This window comes from Amphiprion ocellaris, chromosome 2 (genome assembly GCF_022539595.1).
Source record: "Amphiprion ocellaris isolate individual 3 ecotype Okinawa chromosome 2, ASM2253959v1, whole genome shotgun sequence".
Classification (NCBI taxonomy): Eukaryota; Metazoa; Chordata; class Actinopteri; family Pomacentridae; genus Amphiprion; species Amphiprion ocellaris.
The window spans coordinates 7,769,006-7,786,818 of record NC_072767.1 but is presented as its reverse complement, the minus strand read 5'-3'; the positions used below and the strand labels follow the sequence as shown (position 1 = coordinate 7,786,818).

The 17,813-nt window shown below is 43.4% G+C and overlaps 1 protein-coding gene across 36 annotated transcripts in view; it reads left to right on the top strand.

The window, feature by feature from the left end:
- Window positions 1-3,525: 3,525 nt before the first annotated feature.
- Window positions 3,526-17,813, top strand: part of adgrl2a (adhesion G protein-coupled receptor L2a) — a 149,833-nt gene continuing 135,545 nt past the window's right edge. For 8 of the 36 annotated variants that reach the window (XM_055004685.1, XM_035958357.2, XM_035958382.2 and 5 more), the window contains exon 1: window positions 3,531-4,328. The gene's annotated coding sequence lies outside the window, so the exon portion shown is untranslated. Of the gene's footprint in view, window positions 4,329-9,621; window positions 9,764-17,813 lie in introns of those variants that run through there. The other 28 variants (XM_023292706.3, XM_035958364.2, XM_023292710.3 and 25 more) reach the window with 9 other exon arrangements.

Genomic DNA, 17,813 nt, shown 5'->3' with positions numbered 1-17,813 from the left:
ACAACAGAACCAGAGTTTTTTCCGGATCTTTTCTAATCCTACTACTTCGCTAAATAACCTGTGCTGCTTTAGTCCAGCAGCAGAAGTCGGGTCGGAACTCCAAGCTACATGGTTGCCCATGACTACATAAATATTAAGCGAGCCTCCGCTGTGTGGGGAGGCCTTCTTTGATTACAAGTCTGCTCCGAGAGTTTGATATCCAGGGAGACGGCTGGAGCCAGCTCCACCAAATTGATGAGAGAATACCGCGGGAGTCAGGAGGAGTTTCACTTGATTTGGAACAGATTCATGCAAATGAGGAAGGGACAGAAACATCACTAGTTCACACACTCGGAGCTTCACTTTGAACTTTTCATCTATAGAGCTTGGAAGAGATGTGACAAGAAGAAAATAGGAAGTGCAACCCACTTTAGCCACCTAAAGCCAATTCTTTTATCTGCCCTTGGAACAATTTAGCGAGTAGAAAATGTCAGTAAGTTGGTTTAAGTGATGTCTCTGTTACAGGAGGTTTGGAGTTTTGGGTTACATAAGTTTTATTTATCAGTTAACTTCATGCAAACTGCAGCAAATTGACAGAAAACTTCAAATTTGGTCGAATGCACCAATGTCTTTAAAACAGTGGTGACACAGATTAAGCTGCAGATGTTGTTACCACAGTTCTTGTTTCTTCATCTAACTCCAAACTGACTCCATGACCCTAAGATTAGAGCTCTGTTGCAGGACTTCTAGGTCCTTATGTTGCTAAAGTTGCATCTTCCTGACTCTGGCTGCAAGTTTGTGGTTGTTGTTGAGCTGCACCTGAAGCAGATTCTTTGATCTGCACTTAGAACAATTTAGTGAGTAAAAAATGTCAGTAAGTTGATTTAAGTGACGTCTCTGTTAGAGGAGGAAACGGGGTTGGAGTTTTCAATTATGCAAGGCCTTGACACAAGTATTATTCGTTTTATTTATCAGTTGGCTTCATGCAAGCTGCAGCAAATATAAAGAAAACTTTGGTTTTATGCAGCAAGGCCTTTAAAACAGTACCGACACAGATTAAGCTGCAGATGTTACCGCAGTTCTTCTGTGGATTTAAACTTTCTCATCACCTTTTGTTTCTTCATTTCACTCTAAACTGACTCCATGATACTAAATTAGAGGAATTCTCTGTCTTCTTATCAGTAAAGATGAGCTTTTTCTGACTCTGACTGCATGTTTGTGGTTGTTGCCGAGCTGTAAAATGAATTTCGTACGGATCAGATGCCTCTATGATGATTTTGCATGCTTCTATAAAGAATATGAATGCCAAGTGTTGCAGGAATTCTACATCTTCTAGTCACTGAAGATGACTTTTTTTCTGACTCTGGCTGCATGTTTGTGGTTGTTGTGTTGTCGAGCTTCACCTATGGCTGATTCTTTTATCTGTACTTGGAACAATTTAGTGACTAACAGGAGGAAACCGGATTGAAGTTTTCGACTCCGTAAGTCCCAGTAATTAGTTTAATTTGTAAGTTATCTTCATACAAACTGCAGCAAATAGAAAGAAAACTTGAAGTTTGGTTTTATGCACCATTGAATTTGAAACAGTGTCGCTACAGATTAAGTTGCAGATGTTACCGCAGTTCTTCTGTGGATTTAAACTTTCTCAACACCTTTTGTTTCTTCATTTAACTCCAAACTGACTCCATGACACTAAGATTAAGGCTCAGTTGCAACAATTCTACGTCTTTATGCCACTAAAGATGCATCTTTCTGACTCCGACTGCGTGTTTATGGTTGTTGTCGAGCTGCAGGTTGAATTTCGTACGGATCAGACACCTCTATGATGATTTTGCATGTTTATAAAAGAATATAAATCTCTAAAATGCATGCATTTTTTGCAATGTCGAATGTAGGTCAACCCCGGTAAGAAGCAGCACAACAAGTTAATAAGAAAACATCAAAAACAGTTAATGAAGCAACGACTGAGCGGTCAGGCCTCGGCTCAGCTTTGTTAATTGTGCTCTGAAGCATATAAGTTGGCCCAATCTTTGTCCGTTGGCATGAAAGGCCTCAGACCTGCCGGGGTCAGCGGCGGTCTTCTGACTGGTCATGTGTGCCTGAGATGTCAATCATGTGCAAATATTTTGGGAAGGAACCACTAAGCATTGTTTGGTGAACAATCGGAGGTTAAGAGGCAGGCTGGAGCCACATGGGAAAGCGGCCGGCGTGTTTGCTCCGAGCGTCTGAAGCGTCTGCCGTTGTTCCACCTGATATGAAAACAGAACAACATCTTCGGCGTGCTGCAGATTTTTAGCTTCCAAAAAGATCACGGCGATAATTATGTTTCTCACCTCGACGGCGCTGAAGGAGTCGGCGGCTGTCGTGCGCCATTTGGCGGGTGATTACGCGCAATATTGTGCCACCTTTGCAAGATATGATTACATCAGAGTTTATCATAACAATTTATGTGCAACTGCTGCGTCTCGTCAAAGGAAACGGAGCTCAGGCTGGAGGCTCATGCGCACAAGGTGGTCTATAATTAGCAGAAAAGCATTTAATTACAGCGGCTGATGTCTTCACCTGCTTTATTCTGTTGTGGAGCCTACAGTTCAGTGATTTATGCACATTTGGGAGGATATAAGTCTAATGCCCTCTGTTGACAATTTGAGGAATTATATTCAGACGAGTTTGAGTCGGTGCAGAGACACCACATGTGTTTTCGGTCTCGCCTTATAAATAAACATACCTCCAGATATGGACGCCTGTCACCGGGTGACCTTTGATTACATCTGTTTTCCTTTTTTGTCCCTCGCAAAAAAAGACGGCTGTATTATTATGTAAAATTATGCTTATGAAAACATAACTCTGCCCCTCTCCTGCGTTCACCTTCACCTGGCAAGCATGACTCAAGCCCACATTTCCCCACAGTGACTGAGAGACGGCTTTTATTGAAGCCAGGTGTGTAGCATGTTCTCTTTCAGTCTCCTCAGGATGCAGAAATAAACCCAAAACATTCCTGCGTGTTTTATTTATGCTTAGATCTTCTGATATAAAGTTAAAGATAATAGCTGCACCCATAACTAGATTTTCTGAAATATGCTTCTAACAAAAATGCCTTTGAATTGAAATCATTTAGGGAACAGGATGGATGTAATCACATCTGCACAGAAGCATCATGCAGCCTGAGGAGTGCAGGTCACAGCAGCAGCAGCCGGACATTATTCCCCAGACCTGAACGCTGGCATGAATCATGTAAAAGAAAACTAGAGTGAAAAAGCTGAGAGGAGCTTTGAGAAGCTGCTCGGCTTCACACACTTGGCTCCGGCGACCAGCAGCAGCGGCAGCAGCTTGACCAGAGCTGCTGAGGCCAGTGTTCAGTCCTGTGGGGCCGGTTGGAGAGAGGGGGGAAGAGTGGCCCTGTACTTCCATGTTCCTTTTGATGCCTGCTAGCATTACAGTAGAATGAGTCCTCTGTCATTGGCTGAATAGGCTGGACTGCCTACTGTGACAGAGTCTGGGCCTCTCACCCAAAAGGAAGCCAGTGTTCCACCTCTGAGCAGAAAAAGGGGCCAAAATGAAGGGAATATATTGATAACCTCCTTCTTTTCTGTGTGATGCCGGTGACTCTTCCCCTTATGTGAGAAGAAAAAGCCGAGCCGAGTCCTACCGGGGCCCTGATAACAACTTGATGTGATTAGTCTGCTGCGCTCCGAGCCACCGTGGATCCGGAGTCCATGTCGGGTTTTGGCGCAACCCTGCGCTCAGACGGCTCCCGCAGACGGCAGCCTGTTCTCCTCTGCACTGGCGCTGTTTACTGGAAGCCGCTCCGCGCTGCTTCCACCAAGTGTCTGAACGCTGTGAGCGGGATCTTTTCCAGAGGTGAGCCGCTCACACTTGCCCAGTCTCAGCAGAGTCAGTGAGCGGAGCCGGGAGCGCAGCGTCGGCGGTTCCTGAGCTGCCCTTCAGCAGACACCGAGCAGCTCCACTCCGGTCTCCTCCGTCCCTCAGTCACTCTGACGACTCTTTTTTTCTTTTCTTTTCTTTTTTTTTTTTTTTTGTTTGGTCCCCGAGCTTTGTCTCTCTCTTCTCCTGGAGTGAAGAGCCGCAGAGTGGATGCGCCGCCGCTGACTTGGAGCTGAGCGCAGAGCAACACCTCGGTGCCATGGAAGTGCGCGCCCGGTGCGGGGGAATGTACGGGCTGAGGGGGGGACCCGCCGCCTGGTAGCCAGCCTCCGGTCCCGCATCAGGGGAGCATGAACCAGCCGCTGCTCTCAGACTGTCCTTCCGCTATCTGACATTTTTACTCTTCACATTTCCTCCCCTGACTTCATTTTAGCGCCGATTGGCTTCGCTGCATTTCCAGAAAGGTAAGAAAGAGTTTATTAAAGCGCACTCAACTGCGAGGACAAGTTCATGCGGGGAGGAACTTTTCCTGCCTTTTATTTTCACCCCCGAAGCCAAGTTTCACCGGTTTACTCTCTAAAACGCAGACAGTAATTAAGTGCGAGCACTGGATCCAGTTTGCAGTGATTTAACTCCAGCGTGCGTAATTGAAACGCGCTTAATCAAAACATAACCAGACGTGGATTGATTCGGTCTGAATGGAAACTGTTTCGATCTGAACGTGTGTTTTTGGGGAAGCAGCTGAGCAGAACGTGTAAAAACAGCCTTTTTTAATTGTGGAACGTGCGCCTCCAAAGTTGAGCCGGAGTTTGTTGGTCGCTGAGGGCTTTAAATCCACTGAATGGGGATTTGAGCTGGAAGGAGCGACGTCGGTGTGATTCTGGAGAGCGTTCAGGGGCTAATCCATTATAATTGGGGTTCGGCTATTTGTCCAGAAAAAAAAAAGAAAAGAAAGGGAAAGAAAAGAGGAGAAACGAGCGCAGCGTCGCCTCGCAGCGCAATAATGAGTTTTGGCCACAGATCGCGGTGATGCAGCGGATCCACCGGCGTGGAAATCAATCCGGGGGCACAAATGAGAATGAAAACGGGAATAAAACAGGGTCAGAATCGGCTGCTCGGGCTGAAGCGGGCGCGGAGTGGCAGTAAAATTAGATCCTTTTACTGCACATGTATTATTTAGGCCTCCGTCTTGTCAGCCATGTGTTAAAGCGCGGCGGCGGACGCGCACACGCGGCTCCGGTGCGCCTTCAGCCCGGCGGAGCGGCAGCGCGGCGGCCGCTGGAAGCCCCGGAGCCCCGGAGCTCAGCTCGGCCTGATCGATCAGAGCACCGGGATAAATTTAGCTCCACATGCCCGTAGCTGTATTATTTTTTTTAGTTGCAGTGGATGTGATCTTTAAACACAGAGGAGGGAGGGAGCTGCAAATTCCTGCCTGGATTAGTGTCCATGAATGTGTCTGTATTTAGTCTGCAAAAATGTGCACATTTATCACAGCCACTGCATGAGCTGCTGCAGAAATTCATGTTAAATTGCACCGTTGCAGGACCCCATGCGAGGTCATCCAAACAGAAAGTGTTTTCAGGATGCAGATTTTGGTTTTTGTGTTCCTCCACTACATTACTCAGTGACTGTTGAGCCACACAAAGCCAGACTGAGGAAGTTGGAAGGAACGCCTGAGGAAAAGGCTTACACTCTTTTATCATCTTACAGAAACCTCCACTGCTCCTTCAAGCCTTTGCTTTACAATTCTTATTATTAGGGGGGAACTCCATAAAATAATGCAAATTCCAGATGTTTAGAAGGAGGCTATTAGCATATCAAAGTGGTCAGAGCCTTTACACAATGGAAAGCAGTTGCATTTTTGTGCCACTGTGTTTTTTTTCCCCTTTTGGCTGGGCTTGAAAGGCTCCAGGATGAGTGTGTGGGACTTCTTGTTTCCTTCTTGTAAGCAGGTCCGTGTGACATGTTGTGTGGAACGTTAATCTCACTTGTGTTTGTTTGTGTGGCGGGTTGTGGGAGAATTTGTCAAAGCTTTCTGACAACGAGCTAATATGCACAGGAGGAGAAATAACATTTGCTTTGGGGGAATAAGAGGAGAAAAAAATCCTGCAGCAAATCATTACTTTTTTTCCCCTGATTTATTCGTTAAAACGGCAGCAGAATTGTAGTTTTGTTTGCCAGCGTTGAATCACAGCTATATGGGAGTGATGTGATGTGCCCGTGGATGCGTTTTAAAGAAGGAAACTGTCTTCTCGGGTGTCTTGTTGCTTGACATCTGCGGCCATTATGAGCGTTTTTGCAATGGAGTCTAGCCTGAGAGCACCTTTTTTCAGCCTTCTTACAGTGGAAGTGCGTCCGGTTTCAAAGACCTGCAGCCGCTCTTGATCTGCCACAGCTCCAGATTGCTTCTCTTTGCTCCAGCATTCATCTTTGCTGGCAGATCAATACAGCCCTGCACACTCCTGCGTGAGACTCGTCACTCTTTTGTCAACTTTGCGTGTCACAGAGCACTAGAGTGGCTGAATGTGTGACATTACGGACTGTTGCTTCGCGTTCGGCTGGGATGTTTCCCCCTCAGAGCAGCAGCTGAGCTCCATCTGACGTTAAAAACAGATCACAGTGCATCTTTTAAATCCCACCGACCGGCCAGGCAGGCCCGCTCTGGCTGCTCGCTTGGCGTCGACGTTCTCCTGGTGTCTTGGAGTGAGCAGCACTTGGCGAGTCAACATGGCTGATCTGAAGGTTGCTTCTTTGCGGCTGAATGGATTGTGTGTGTCAGTGTCACACTATGGGTGGGTGGGTGGTGGGGTGGAGGGGGGCTTTTATCCTCCAGATTCGAGGTTTTTACCCCCCCTCCATGCACTTGTGTCCTTGTGAGCCAAAAGTGTGCGAGGAACCAAATTTTCAAATTGCAGCTCCAACAAATGACGTGTTAGCAGCGAAAAGCAACGTAAAGGGTGCGAGTGTGCCACTGGCAGAGGGTTGCAGGGAGTTTAAAGCGTTCAGATTTACATCCCATCGCTTAGTTGCCGTGTAAATTGTGGGTTTTGTGTTTTCAGATGCAATCTTTTCTGTTGCTAAACCACCTATACAAGGAGCCGTGCTGTGCGGATAACTGCTCGCCATTAAAGGGAATAAACAAGGCTGTAAAAAGAAAGCTACGGCAAATTTGACGTCGGCCTTCGGTGGGCCAGAATGCCTCCCCTTTCATGACTGATTTTATTTTACGATTGGCAATCAGTAAAGCACCGTGCGCCACCGTGTTCCCCTCCCTGCCATTTTGTGGAACATTTGTTTCCACTTGCCAAAGGCCTCTGGTGCAGCAGGGCGACTCGGGGCCCCTGAAATGGCAGGTGAAACTTTCTGCTTGCCTAAATAATTTGCTAGCAGAACATTACTCCACAAGGACACCGGCGACGGAGAGCGGAGCTCGATTCAAAGCGTGGTGACACGAAAACAACACAGATATTAAGCGAAGGCTGGGCTGTAGGTTCCAGAGACCAAGTGGCAGCCTCCCTGAGCTTATCTGGCAGCTCTTTTTTTTCCCCTTTCCTTCTTCATTGCTTCAATCATTTGGTGCTTTTCTGAAGAAGAAGGAAGTGCAAAAGTGGGTCACTAAAGCTGCTGGTCATAAAACGATTGGGTGTAACATATTGGCCTGGTTTCTGATTGCAGCTTACGTATTTTCACATCGAGTCGAGAGCTCGACTCTGGTTGGGCTGTGTGTGTGTGTGTGTGTGTGTGTGTGTGTGTGTGTGTGTGTGTGTGTGTGTGTGTGTGTGTGTGTTTTAGTCACTCCCAAGATAAGTGAAAGAAATGTGCAGCTCTGGTGAAATAATCAACTTTTTAAAAAAAAATGCACACAGATAAAAATCAGAATTGCTCATTTAAAATACACAACAATTATAGTTATTTTACATTCTTTTATTTCATGTTATTATGATTTAAAGAAATTAAGAACACACACACACACACACACACACACACACACACACACACACACACACACACACACCGACCCTGTCTCGTTCTTTGTGCCGTGTGAACAGGACTCGTCCTTATCTGTGCGCAGCTGCAACACTATTTGGGAAAATATTCAATTTGTGTGTGACAGAGGAGAACCTGGGAGGCAAGGCTCTGAGCAAACAGCAGTTATTGCGGCTCTGCCATAGCAGCGAGAGCGAGGCCTGGCTGGGAGAGAGGGGGATCTGCGGACGTCTGCCAGGGGAAGCAGTAGTGTCTCGGCTGGATTATAGGAGAGCGAAGCACAGCCACGCTTAAAAGCCCCTTTTCCAACAAGACAGGGCTGTTATTTAGGGATGGTGTGGGTAAACATGCCACAGCAATATATTTCCTCCTATAGGCTGTTGTTGTCCTTGACAATTGTGACTCATTGCAAGTGAGAAAAGTTTTGCTCCTTTTTTTTTTTCGTTCTTTTCAAAAATAATTTCATGTTGGGATATGTGGGCGTTTTTCTCCTTCACTATATTCAAACTGACATTCTTGTAGAGAAGCTGGTGAGCAGTTTTCAACATCTGAATATCGTTTTTGATGTATTTTTCCACGGCTGTATTTTAGATCTATGAAATTATTCACACAGCTATTGTGTTGACTAACATAGTTTGGCAGTTTAAGTGAACTGGGAGACTCAAAGGAAGCAGAAACCTTACACTAAAATTATATATATATATATATATAAAGAAATAGAAAGTCGTCCAATGGATAAAAACTGAAGAGGTTATAACAATATCTGCTTTCCTATTTTTTCTTGGGAGTTAATTCAGAAAACTGCAGCAGCATGTAGACTGAATAAGCTGCATTCTAAGTGATTAAATGCACCACACAGTAAAGTCAAGCTGTGCAAAAAATAAATAAATAAAAAAAGTGCAGTTTGCTGACTAATTTGCAGCTGAAATCCTGCCAAATAAAATATAAAGTGTTTTGAAGCACACACGTCACTGCATATTTCACCCTATATGCACATACCCGTATAATATATATGTGTGCATTTGGTGCTGCGGTTTATTTGTCAGTCTGAGGCTTTGATAAATGATATTTTATTGTACAGTATTTAGTTGGGAGTGGAAGCTTTTCTTCTTGCAAACGTAGCTGCCAAGTCAGATGGAGTTGAGCGTCTGGTCTGGGAGTTTCAGAGGAATATCACAGGCATGGGAAGTTGCTAAAAACTAAGCTAATCAAGAAAATAATTGTCTGTTCAATTGCTACCATGCCAGAGACTTCAAACATAGCCGAGGTTGAAAAAAACCCCCCAAAAACAATCAAATTATCTCTTAATGATTGCTCACGCTGACAGACGAGTGCTTGCGAGCTGCTTGGTGTTTTTAGGCGACACATGTGGAGCGAGAAGTTTTCGTGGTCGCCGGCTCGTAAATCCGCGTACATTTTAATAATCTACACAGATATCCATCATCACCTGTAATGAAAACAATTTGATCTTATTGTGTGCTTTTTGGCGTGGAAACAGAGAGGAGCCGTATTAGTCTATTAATTTCCTGCAGTGAATCATGAATCCTGCTGCTTTTATCCTCGCAGCAACCCTCCATGTGTGGTCTACAGAAATGTTTCTGTTTCCTCTCCAAACTAAAGTTCTGGCCCCGACGCCTGCTCAACCCCTCCCTCCACCTCCACCACCTCCACCACCACCACCACCACCCGCCCTCTCCTTTCGTCTTTCTCTCTGCGTAGATAATGTCTCTGCAAATGATTTAACCGCCCTCGTTGAGGCTCCTTCCAGTAATTGAACAAGCAGAGACTGGGTGCTTTACAGGAAAACAATAGTCATATTATCTCAGATCTCCAACTGCTCTGAGATTCGACAATGCAGCGCCGCGCCGGACTGGACTTTTGCGGACTACTTCCACAACTGAAGAAGAATCAGGTTTGCTTGCTCTCCTCTTTTAAAGACAGAAAGAAAAGGGAAAAACAGCCACGGCAGATTGGGTGCCATTACTCGTCTCGGTGTATCGAAAGCGTTGCATGATTGGAATGCACGTCTTGCAGGATTCACACGGGGTAAAGTGCAGCCTTGGGTGGTTCTCGGTCGACTTGGGAAACATGCTTGCTAATAATTAATCAGGAATGTGTTCTGACAAACAGTGACGGCGCTTATAGCAATAATTAGCACCAAAATCTGTGCTAATTACATACTGTTGGACTTATAATACAATTAGATGTTTACTTTTATGCATAATTTAGACATTATTATTAACAATATTATTATTACACGAATCCCCTTCCAAACCTTCACGCTTCCGTACGATGGCTTCAGGTTGGAATTTGTTGTGTTTTTTGGCAGAGCGAGGGGAGCTTTGATTGTGTTGCCGTGGAGCAGAATTGACCTTGTGTGTCAGAATGGGCTTTTTCTACGCCTTGTTTCGCGCAGAGCGCTCTTAGAGAGAAATGGCCTTAGGAGGAGCTGTTCCTGACAGAGATGCATTGTTTCAGGCAGCCAATAAACCACTGCACTGAGTGGCTACATCTGTGAACCTCATCTCGACTACAGTGCGAGGCTAGCAACAACACGGCAACTGTCACAGCTGCACCTGCTGCTGTCTCAGTACAGAGCCTCCCTCTCTGTTAGCCACACGACCGCATCACTCTCCTCTCCGTGACAAGCCAGAGGCAACGGTCTCTCCCCGCATGGGTCAACCGGAGAGACGCTTCTTGGGAAAACATTTGAAAAACAGAGGACAAAATGTCAGTCCCCGAAAAGAGATGTTAAAATAAAATTCCTGCCCCGAGGGCCGGGATTTGGTTCTGCCGGAGCCTGAGTATGAAATTCTGTGTGTAAAAACATAGCGGGGTTTAAGAGTGCTGGACCAAGCACTCGACTGTGTTTTTTTTGTCCAGCTACAGCAGCAGCTTGGGCTCTGATGTGACAGCATAATGCTGTAAATGATGAATGCAGATAAACGGAGCTGACTCCTCTGTACACACCGGCCGCCCTGCTCGCGTATCGAGGCCGTTCAGAAGATGATCTGATCAGCTAAGAAGAGATTGAGGAGCATTAAAGGCTTTTAAAGCTCATATGTGCTCGTGTTTGCCACGCTGCTGGTAAAAGTCACAGATCTGCTGCAGGAATACATAAGTAAACCTGCCTCGCTGGATCCAGCCAATACCTGAAAGCAAGAATTTTATATATATATATATATATTTTTTTTTTTTTTTTTTTTTTTTTCCACAGAGAATGACTATTGAATCAATTGCACATGATAACACAGCCCCATCACGCTGTCTCAGAGGAGAGGGAACAATGCCGAGAGGGTTTTTCAGCCAGCAGAAAGTGATGCAACATGTCCACTCTCCTGCCAAATTGAACTTGGGAGTGTGAAAAGTGATGCAGGGACACGAGCAGCGGGGCTGACGTGAATGCAGATAGTGTGGGATTAACGCAGGGGAAGATTGAGCGACGGTGGCCGGTGACTTCTCTTTACAGCTTTGCTTGTACAGCTGTGCCAGGCCTGGCATCCGCCACCGCTGCTGGATCCAACTCCTCCTCCACTGCCGAGGGGGTGAGCTAATGAACATCTTAAATACTGCACACAACTCGTGTGTGTGTGTGTGTGTGTGTGTGTGAGTGTGTGTGTCGATGGAGACGTCAAATTATTCATGTATTTATAATGACATTTGGAATGCCTCATATTGACACCTCGCTGCCGATTTGATCTTTTTGGCGTTTGCACAGTAAAAGTACATATACAGGCCGCCCTAATAATTCATCAGCCTGCTTCTCAATGAGGTGTGAGGCGGCTCTTGCTGGTGTGAATTCTGCCATAAATCACACGTACCCTGACTGCTTTATCCATTAGAGCGACCCGTTTTGTCTAATTCAGCCATTCAGTCGCTCACAAACTGGTTTTTGGTAATTGAGACGAGTGTGAGAACTGCAGCTTCCACTTCACATCCGTTATGTCCTCAGTGTGAGAAGAAGAGATGGAGTGTATTAAAGATTCCTTAAAATCAGAGTGAAACATCGGTAACCTAAATATGCTGGAGCTAATATCAAAACAAACGTGTGAAGGCTGTCCAGGGAGTTTTTAAAAGGTTTATGGAACTTTCTCAGTCCATTAAAGACCTCGTAAATTAAAAATTCTCACTTCGAAATAGCATGAATTTTTATTTTGCCTCTAAAATGAATAAATTCCAGGTGTGTAATTGGCCCTGGTTTGTTTATTGCACACAAAAAGAAAGCAGAATCTTAATTTCTTCTACATCTACATCAGATTTTTGTGTTTTTTTAACATTGATGAGCGTCTTTATTTGATGATAAATGAGATGACCGTCCCAAAAAGATGCCACGAAATGTCCAAACATCGCTAAGCTAGTGGAATATTTGTGCTCTCGTATGAAAAAAACACAAACCAGGAGATTAAAAGTGAACATAATCCTTCAGTCGGTCTGAAAAATCAAAAATTTTCAATTAGAATTGGCAGGAATTTTATTTTTCCTCTAAAATTAATAGATCCCAGTTGTGTATTCAGGCCTAGTTACATTAAATGCACACAAAGAGAAAGCAGGATCTTAATTTCTTCTACATCAGATTTTTGTGGGGTTTTTTTTTACGTTGACGAGCGTCTTTTTTTGATGATAAATGAGATGACCGTCCCAAAAAGATGCCATGAAATGTCCAAACATCGCGAAGCTAGTGGAATATTCGTGCTCTCGTACGGATAAACTGTATAAAAGCGAACATATGTTTACTTGAATCACCCCCGCGATGGAATCAAAGCGAGGTTAAACGATGACCAGACAGAAAGCTCTGAACAAGCTGTACAAAATTATCAAGAGCTGCATCTGTGCCTGGCAACACATGCTTCATTTTTAGCTTCAGCATCAGCAGCTGAACCAATGTGACGAGTGCCGTTCTGCAGGAGTTGATGGAAACGTGGAAAAAAAAGAGAAAGGGCTGCGTAAAGAGGACAGTCAAATGGGGGGTTGAAACTGCTGCGTTTTTTTTGTCATTGCAAAAAGTGGAGCCGCTGGCGTTGGCCGAGCCGAGCTGATTACGAGCGAGTCTGGAGTGAGCTGACAGGATGCGGCTCCTGCAGCCATTACCATCAGAAATAGGTCCAGCAGGCCCACGAGGCCGAGACCTGCCTCAAGGATGGAAAACTTCCTCCGCGGTGCCTCGACAAGCGCCAGAACGGAGGTGAGGCGCTTTATATCCACCGCTCTTTTAAACATCCGCCTCACGTTTGCTCCAGAAATGGCGGCGCTGAAACGCAGCTACCAGACACCAAAGCTGAGCTGCAGACGTCGCAACGCCTACTCACTTTACTTACCAAAAAAAAACAAAACAAAAAGGCTTCTTTTATTCTGTCACCTGAAAAGGGCTGGTTGGCTCCTGCACATCATGAAGCCGAGCAGCGGGGGGAGGAGGGCGAGGCCTTCTCTGAGGGACGGCCGGGACATTTTCAGGACTTTCTCAGGTGCATACTTGGTATTTAAACTTGAACCGAAGTTAAACAATTCAGCGCCGAGACAGAAATGTGTAATGAAGCTTTCATAACGCGACTCGTACAACTGGAGCATGCTGTAATAGCCCCAAACAAAAGGGCTAATTGTTGCTGCAGATATTTTGGTGTACGAAACACTGAAGGATGTCAGAGGGAGAGCATTCACAGCAGGACTGAATATTCATCAGATACAGACTCAAACGTCTCCTTTGAAGTGTTTCGCTCAGTTTCTGGACTCTTTTGTGCATTTTCAGTAGATGTTGAACTGAAAATCAAGATGATGATGTTAAATGTTTGGGATTTTCTTCTAAATATACAGTACCGTTCAAAAGTTTGGGGTCACTTAGAAATGTCCTTATTTGATATATATATATATATATATATATATATATATATATATATATATATATATATATATATGCGCACCGGTTTACACTGATTTCTTTGTTTTGCTTATTTCTATATATCTGCATATACCCTATCGTTCAAAAGTTTGGGGTCACTTAGAAATCATCTTATTTTTGAAAACAAAAAACCCAAAAGAGAATAAAATGAGCCCAGTTTCCTATTTTTTCTGATCTCCATTAACAATGAATATCAAATCTGACAATGAGGAGTTCTGTTTTAAATTAAAAATGAAAATGCAGTATGGATAACCAAGAACTGCAAAGAAACACCAGAAAACATTTCTCATAAGAAAAAATGAATCATTTCTAAAAGCTGTACATGTTCAGTTTTACATCATCCATTTATTTGGGAAACATTTCTGTCCAAAGTGACCAACAACATGTGGATTAAAACCATGTAAAACATCCACGTTCAGTGCTGCAGTGTGTAGAGAGGAGTCTTTATTAGACGTGCACGACCGATTAAAAGTTTGGGGTCACTTAGAAATGTCCTTATTTTTGAAAGAGAAGCAGTTTTTTCACTGAAGACAACATTAAATGAATGATAAATCCAGTCTAGACATTGTTAATGTGGTAAATGACTATTGTAGCTGGAAACAGCTGATTTTTAATGGAATATCTACATAGGGGTACAGAGGAACATTTCCAGCAACCATCACTCCTGTGTTCTAATGCTACATTGTGTTAGCTAATGGTGTTGAAAGGCTCATTGATGATTAGTTATGTTAGCACATGGATAAAAGTGGGAGTTTTCATGGAAAACATGGAATTGTCTGGATGACCACAAACTTTTGAACGGTAGTGTGTATACAAACATGCCATGGCACAAGTTCAGGACAACAAAATGCATGCTTTGTGATGACTTGTTTTTCAAAACATTCCCTCTTCTGCAGAAAGCAGTGACTGCAAATGTTTGCAATTTTCAATTGCTACTTAAAAGAACTATGATTTTTAAAATTGTTGATGCGGGGCGCCCAGATAGCTCAACTGGTTGAGTGGGCGACCCATAAATAGGGGCTAAATTCCCCGATGCAGCGGCCTGGGTTCTATTCCAGCTCATAGTTCTTTGCTGCAGGTCTTCCTCCCATTCTTCTCCCTACTTTCCTGTCTGCATCTCACCTTAACCTGTTAAATAAAGCCAAAAATTTCCAAAAAAATTGTTGATGCAAATCTACTTTCTGTACAGTAAATTCATGTAATTCCCATTCAGAGAGGAGAAGGTCTGGGTTCACGTCCTGGCCTTCCAGGGATCTTTCTACATGGAGTCTCCACGTTCTCCCTGTACATGTGTGGGTTTCTCCAGGTTCTCCAGTTTCCTCCCACAGTCCAGAAACATGCTGAGGTTAATTGGTGATTCTAAATTGTCTGTAGGTGTGAATATGATTGTTTGTCTTTATATGTAGCCCTGTGATAGACTGTTACCTGTCCAGGTGAAGCTTCACCCTAAGTCAGCTGGGATGGACTCCAGCCCCCCCAATCACGATTAAGCGGTGTATCGATAATGGATGGATGGATGTAATTCTCATGTTTCCTTTCTTGTTTTAGCATCACAAAGACAATTATTGTAGATTGTGTGAACAGAAACAGGTCGAAGTTATTCTAGGATCGACTCTAGCAGCCATTTCAGTGGAATAAATCCTTATCTTTCATCTCCGCAGTGCAGTTCATTATGTTCCTCTGAATGGCGCATCATGTTAAGAAACAGCCTCCCTGTCGAGGCTTGTTTATGTTCAGAGGAGAATATTCCTCCCCAGCAAGAGCCCTTGTCAAAGTATTACCTTCTCTGTCACTGTGGGACTCTGTTATCACACTCACTTCATATTCATAGTGAGTCTTATTCTCCTGTCATTATTTTTGAATAACTTAGAACTGTAGCAATTACACTTCAGTGGATTACCTGTGCAGACACGGGGAGATTAAAATCTGGGCTCCGTCCTACCTCCGGCATGTCGGTTCAAAGGTGCGACGTCCGACGCAATCCGCTATCGTTTGGCGGAGCGCAAAAATTGGTCAACCTCTCAGAATTTGTTTGGGAATTTGAATCCCTTTGGCATTCAAAACAGGAGGGCCTTATGACAGGGAGATAATTTCCCAGAGAATGTTTTATCGCGGTCCGCTTGACAGTCCTCCTGTATCTGCCTGCTTGCTCTCCTTGTGTCTTTAGACTCCCTGACTTTGGTCCAGTTATTCAGGGAGGGAAAAAAATAATAAGAAAAGAAAGCCCTGTTTGTCCCCCTCCCCTCCTTTTTGTTATCACAAAAGAGCAAACGCATATTAAACATACACAAGGTGCAGGAGCGGTGATTGCTGTATCTGCTGTCCTACTGTGGGTGGCAGGGGACGATAACATAAGCCACACACCATTTACATAATTTTCTCTTTTTTTTTAAATCATGTCAGGTCTGAATCGTGGTCAGCTGGGAGTGGGAGAATATTCTTGAACAGAGATATTTTCGCCCATGGCAAACATTTATTCATGTTTTCCCTCTGGTATGCCATATGCTTCCGTTTGGGCCGAAGTACAGCGACGCCGCTTTCATTCATCTAATGGACGCTAAATGTTTCCTCGATGACGTCCAATCTGTGGCTGAAACTTTTTCTCATATTCTAAAGCAGGGGTGTCATTTTAGTTCAGGTTCCACATTCAGCCCAATTTGATCTCCAGTGACCATTGAAGTCAGAGCATAAGAACCTATAAATAACCACAACTCCACATTTTGCCTTGTTTTAGTGCAAAAAAGCACATTCTGCAAATGTTCACATTTAAGGATTTTTTTTTTTTTTTTTTTACAAAATGTAATGAATAAACTAAAATTTCTTCAGAAAAATAAGGGCAGTTTCAACAGCATTGTTCCTCAGTTTATCATTTCCACATTACAACTTCCACATCACAGAGTGTCTACAAAGGAACACAACATTCAGTTACAGGTATCTGGAACTGAATGATATAGTATTTTACTTTATCATCAAAATGACAAAAGTCAGATAAAAATGCCAAAAAACAAGACAAAATATTACAAAGGTGAGACACAAAATGACAAAAATGAGACAAAAAAATGATAAAAGCAAGAAAAAAACGACAAAAAATCTACAAATGACGCAAGTGAGACAAAAAGGAAACACAAAACAACGAAAACAAACAAAATGATAAAAACATGAGACATGCAACAAATGTCAAACAACAACATGACAAAATATTACAAAAATGTGACACAAAATGACAAAAGTGAGAAGCAAAACGATAAAAGTGAGAACCAAAACGACAGAAAATGGACAAACGACACAAGCGAGATGAAAAGGAAACACAAAACAACAAACATTAGAAACAAAATGTCAGAAACATGAGACTAGCAACAAAAATCCAACAACAAAAACGACATATTGCAAAAATGAGACACAAGTGAACAATGAGCGAACTAGTATTTTAATTTATGATCACACCGACAAAAAAGACAAAAAACTGTAAAAACAAGATAAAATAATTCAAATATGAGACACAAAATGACAAAGGCAAGAAACAAAATTACAAAAAAATGGACAAATGGCACAAGCGAGACAAAAAGGAAACACAAAATGACAAAAACGAGACACAAATCTATAAAAGAACAATGGGCAATTTTACTTTATGATGAAAATGACAAAAAAAGACAAAAAAACAACAAAAAGAAAAAAATAATACAAAAACGAGACAAAATGACAAAAACGAGACACAAAACAACAAAAAACGTATCCAAACAACACAAGCAAGACAAAAAGGAAACACAAAACCACAAAAACATGAGACTAGCAGCAAAAGTCAGAAAACAAAACAACAAAAACAAGACAAAAATATTTCAAAAACGAGGCACAAAATGACAACAAAACTATGCGCAATCTAGTATTTATGATCAAAACAACTTGTCATGGTCTAGAAACTATTTGGAATTTATAGTTTTACTAATTTACAATCTGCAGTTAATGTCTTCTCTGGAATTTTTACACTTTGAGGGCCGGATTGGACCCTCTGGAGGGCCGCTTTTGGCCCACGGTCTGCATGTTGGACACCCCTGTTCTAAAGAAAGCAGCT